Raw genomic sequence first — 4,912 nt, forward strand, 5'->3', positions numbered from 1 at the left:
TTTGTGGTTGAGAATCCACTTGCTGTTGTAAAGAAACTTGAGGCAGTAAATCCACTTGCTGTTGTGTAGAAACAGCTGAAACTGGATCAGCTTCTTGTTCTCCGTCGCAAAGTGCTTCGTGATGTGTATCTACTTGCTGAGTTCCTTGTGATGTTTGTTGTTGTATAGTGTCTGTGAGATCGAAGACATTGATGAGAATTTCCGCGGGAAGTTCTTTTTTGTCTTTGTCACCGTGCCTAAACTTCAGTTGATTGGCGTGTGCACGAACCAGTCGACTTCGTGTTTGAACAAGCACATTATACAGAACTTTGCCAACCCGCTCGATGATTTTCCCAGGTATCCACGACCATTTATTTGCTGCATGGACCTGAACAAAAACTTGCGTACCCGGACCGAAAACTTTATCTCTTGCTCAGTGTTTTCGATTATATTGCATCTCTTGCTGAAGCTGTTTCTCATTTGTAGATACTTGGTAAGAAGAAGGTTTCAGTAAATCCAATGATGTCCGTATTCGTCTACCCATCAGTGCTTCAGCCGGAGACAACTTGTTAGGAACATTTGGATTTGGAATGGACCTATAACACTGTAGGAAAACAGAAAGAAAATCCATTGACGAAAAGTTGCTACTATTTTCCCCAGCTTGTAGTTTAGCAAGTCCTCGCTTGAAAGTATCCACGAAACGCTCAGCCTGCCCATTTGAGCTAGGATGAAAAGGTGGGCTGCGTAAGTGCTGTATTCCATTTAATAAACTCACATAGCATCGTTTGTAGCACAAACGTTTCCGCAACGGGTTCTCCGAAACTTAGCAACGTTTCGTTAAAAGTCTCTAAAATGTCGTAGTAACGTAGCGAAATCGTCGAAATGTCCGCTTTTCAAAGTTTCAATCCGACTTCGTAGAAACGTATAAGAAACGATGCCCAATAAGTTGCAAATACGTTTAAGTAACGTCACTGTAAACTTATACAAAACGTCGTAGAAACCTTGCCAGCTACATAAGAAACTTTGTTTCTTATTTTTATAGCATGGTTGTTCATTCGTTTCTACAACGTTTCCGTGAAATCATTTCCAAGAAACCTGCACGAAACGTTCCCAAAACCACTGAATAAATTCGAAAGATTTCTGTTTCTTTCGTTATTGCAACGTTTCAGTACAACGATTCAAAGAAACGTTTAGAAAACGTTACTGAAATCGTTGATGCATTCGCAAAGTCTTTAATGCGTAGATTTTCATACGTTATCGAAACGTTGGCAGAAAAACGTTTCTAAGTTATTTGCAGGAACAAAATTGTTGTTCTACCGTTGGTAAATTCCTAAAGTTTTTACTGTATGGTTTCTTGCTTGTTACCGAAATGTTTTATAAACCTTTTTAGCCATGTTTCACAGAATTGTTTACAAAAACATTGTAAAATACATTGTAAAATACATTTTGGAAACCACGCAATTAAAACAAGAACTCCAGGAAGAGGGTGATTGAAGCAAACGGTAAGTACAAAATTGTTTTTTTTTTTTTTTTATATAAAACACTTGTTACTCTCTTTATAATTATAGTTATATTATAATAGTTATATAATAGTTATATAATAGTAATAGTAGTAGTAGTAGTAGTAGTAGCAGTAGCAGTAGCAGTAGCAGTAGCAGTAGCAGTAGCAGTAGCAGTAGCAGTAACAGTAGCAGTAGCAGTAGCAGTAGCAGTAGCAGTAGCAGTAGTAATAGTAGTAGTAAAATAAATAGTAATATAGTAGCTAGAGCGCGATGTTCACAATTGCCGCCGATACTTTTAAGGTACGATTTCTGCAACAAAAACAGTTTACAAAATTATAAACAAAAATGTTGTTAAAAATATGAGTTTGTGCACGCTTCACTTATAAATTTTTTGGGACATTGCCTTCTCTGTTAGGCAGGTATGGCACGGAAAGCCGGAGATTCCAGGTTCGACTTCTGGCCAAGGAGTTTTTTTCGCAATTTTCAAAATTAGTTAGGGAGGTATCCGGGGTCTCTTATATGTGAGATGCAAATCCAGCATCCCATATGAATTTAAGATTTGAGTTTTCAACTCAAAAAACACTCACTTGTAAAAATTTACAAGTTGAAAATTGTCACATGTGCGTGTATATACTCGTACANTTTCCGCTCAAAACATCTTGCGAATGGCTCGTAAGGCCTCATATATTTCTTGTTATGAAATTCATGTAACGAATTCACTTGTAAATTTTTATATCCGTCACCACTGCAAAATCCAAACCGTACAGATATAAACGAAACCTCCCCACGGCTCGCACGATAGCAAGCATTCCAGGCTTTAAGCCATGATACTTTGACTCGGCTTGATTAGTTGTTCCACTAAAAAACGCAACAGCGGCCCACAATCCGCTTTGCTGTTTTCGAAGCAACATGGCACCGAGCCTCACGCCACTCGCGCCCGCGCGGAGTTCCGCCTCGGCGGTTGGATCACACAGGGCTAACACAGGAGCAGAATTCAGCTCGTCCTTTAAAGAATTAAACGACTCGACAACCCCCTCGTCGGAAACAAACACGACTCCCCCCCGCAGCAAGGAGTGTAAAGGTCCTGCCTTTAAGGTTTCCATACTCCGTTCCTCGGTACCCGACAGAATCAAAACATCGTCATTAATTTGCTGCAATTCTAAATTTTCAGTGTGCGCGACCTGCCTTAGAGCGCCCGCATACGCCGTGTCATCTTTCAATCGTACCTTTACGCCACCATCGTCTTCCATCAACACAAAATCCCGTGTCTCGAGTTCTATCTTTGTATCCATCAAGCAGTTTTTATTTATCAAATTATCAAAATCGATTTCGCAGTCTATCTGCCTTCGTTCTAGGTCCGCCGGTACAATTTCCTCAGCGTTCAACGGTAAATTTTCAAACAACTCAACGGTATCAAATCGTTTGTCTGACCGCGCCTCGTGAAGCTTGTAAATCACGGTAAGTCTCTCTTTAAAAATGAATTCTCGTCCAAGAATAAAATCACTTGCAAAAGTCTGGTCTCGTATAATATATAAATTTACAGATAAATTTCGGTCCTTCAAGAGCCGCAAGGTCAGATCAACCGTCACCATGCCGACTACGTCTAACGGTAAACATTTAAAATTTATAAATTTTCTCGTCGAAGAACTCATAGGACAACCGCAAGGCTCAATCAATTTACAATAAACGCTGTACTTAACAAAGGAGACAGGGCTCCCGGTGTCGACCATCGCAGTAAGGTCGCAACGCCGGCCACTCACGCTGTCCACTCGGACGGCAGGGTCACCAAGCCCCGGCCGGGAAGAATCCTCCTCGGAGATAAGAGCCACCGCCTCGCCACCGGTCTCCTCCTCTGAAACCGCTGCTGCTGCCTGGGGTGGATGCTGAGAGCGCGAAAACGGCCTCCCACTTTGTTCACTCCGGGCCGGACAATCGAACTGACGATGCCCCCTCTTCTTACAGTAAAAGCAGGTGAGGTCCTCTCGACAGTCACTGTGTATGTGGCCAGGTTTCCCACAATTTCGACAGTTGAGGGTTCCTGGTTTATTAGCACTTGACACAAACACACTTTTCTTTTCAGGCACGTCACATCCCACCGCTATATTACGCATTTTGCCAATGAAGTCTTCCAGCGAGGAATCAGCCACGGAGAGAGCAGCGGCTCTCACGGCACTCGAGGGAATTCCATCGATTAATAGATGGATGGTGTCCTTCACAGGTAAGTCCAGCTGCTTAATTAACATTAACTTCACTAGAGAATATTGGTTGAACGTTTCTTTTGCAGGATTCCATCGCCTGGCTTCAATTTGCTGCATGGCCTTGTGGAAAGATACGCGTCTTTCAAAAATCTTTGCTAACTCCGGCTTGAGGGTAGCCCACGACTCCATCACTAAGTCTTCCTGCAGCTCGTACCACTCTTTAGCAAACTTTGTCAATTTGCTTGTCGCGGCCATCAATATAACATTGTCCGACGCACCATGAATTTGAGCGACTCGATCGACCCGTCGGATCCACCCCTGCACGTTCTCACTGTCAGATCCTCCGAACTCCGGAATTTGCGTGGCAAGCCACTTAGTAGCATTCACATCAGTGAAGCTATCCACACTTCTCACTCCGTTCTCTGTTACAGGTGATGATCTCTGCTGGCCATTTGCTTTCCCGACGGCCCTGCTTCATCGACTCTACCAATTCCAGCCGTCGCTCCGCCACTCGACTCCGACAACAGCCCGTCACGTCTCGTAAGTTGTAATATGACCTGCGTCATAAACTGTTGTTGTTGTTGCATCAATTGCTGCTGCATTTGCAGCATTGTCTCTCTGAACAACTCTGCAGTTAGCGGCTCCGACGAGCTCATGGCTCCCGCCGCTCTAGATTGTTCAACGTCTACTCTCGGCGACGCCTCTTCGATCATATCCTTCGGTCCGTGACGTTCCAGGTGAGACATTATCAAATCAATTATTTCTACACGATTCCCTGTTGCCGGGAGCCCGTAACTACGAGCTTCTTTTTTCAGTTGCTCGAGCGTTGCTCCATCCAACGTTGCGCGATCCATGTGCCGGCTCCTGGGCATGGCTCACTCCGAACACTTTATTAGAATTGTCGCAACGATCCCACCTGCTTCCACCGCACGACGACACGTATCGAAATCTTGAATTATGTAATAAATATAAGTTCACTTCGGTGGACGGATTCGTCCACAAAAGGCCTTAATTGCGGGAAACCATCCCACTTCTGAAGTTGAAATAAAATTATTTTCACCGTTAAATTTTAGAATATTATTTTCTATTTTATTTTTCTTCGTCAACTAGTGATAACGGCGACGAACGACTCACACAATATGTTTTTCGGCCTTCAAAGCCGTTTACCAAACAACCGAGATCAAAAGCCGAGGGCACCTTGCCTCTCGCACGACACGACAAACAGTCAACGAC

At 43.4% G+C, this 4,912-nt stretch overlaps 1 long non-coding RNA gene across 1 annotated transcript in view; it reads left to right on the forward strand.

Moving 5' to 3' along the window:
* Positions 1–201: 201 nt before the first annotated feature.
* LOC109860976 overlaps positions 202–4,912 on the forward strand; it is a 6,905-nt gene continuing 2,194 nt past the window's right edge. Inside the window, exons 1-2 of the long non-coding RNA XR_002250907.1 lie at positions 202–336; positions 466–723. This is a non-coding gene — a long non-coding RNA (uncharacterized LOC109860976). The remainder of the gene's footprint in view (positions 337–465; positions 724–4,912) is intronic.

This window comes from Pseudomyrmex gracilis, unplaced genomic scaffold (genome assembly GCF_002006095.1).
Source record: "Pseudomyrmex gracilis isolate BER0280 unplaced genomic scaffold, ASM200609v1 scaffold_525, whole genome shotgun sequence".
Lineage (NCBI taxonomy): Eukaryota > Metazoa > Arthropoda > Insecta > Hymenoptera > Formicidae > Pseudomyrmex > Pseudomyrmex gracilis.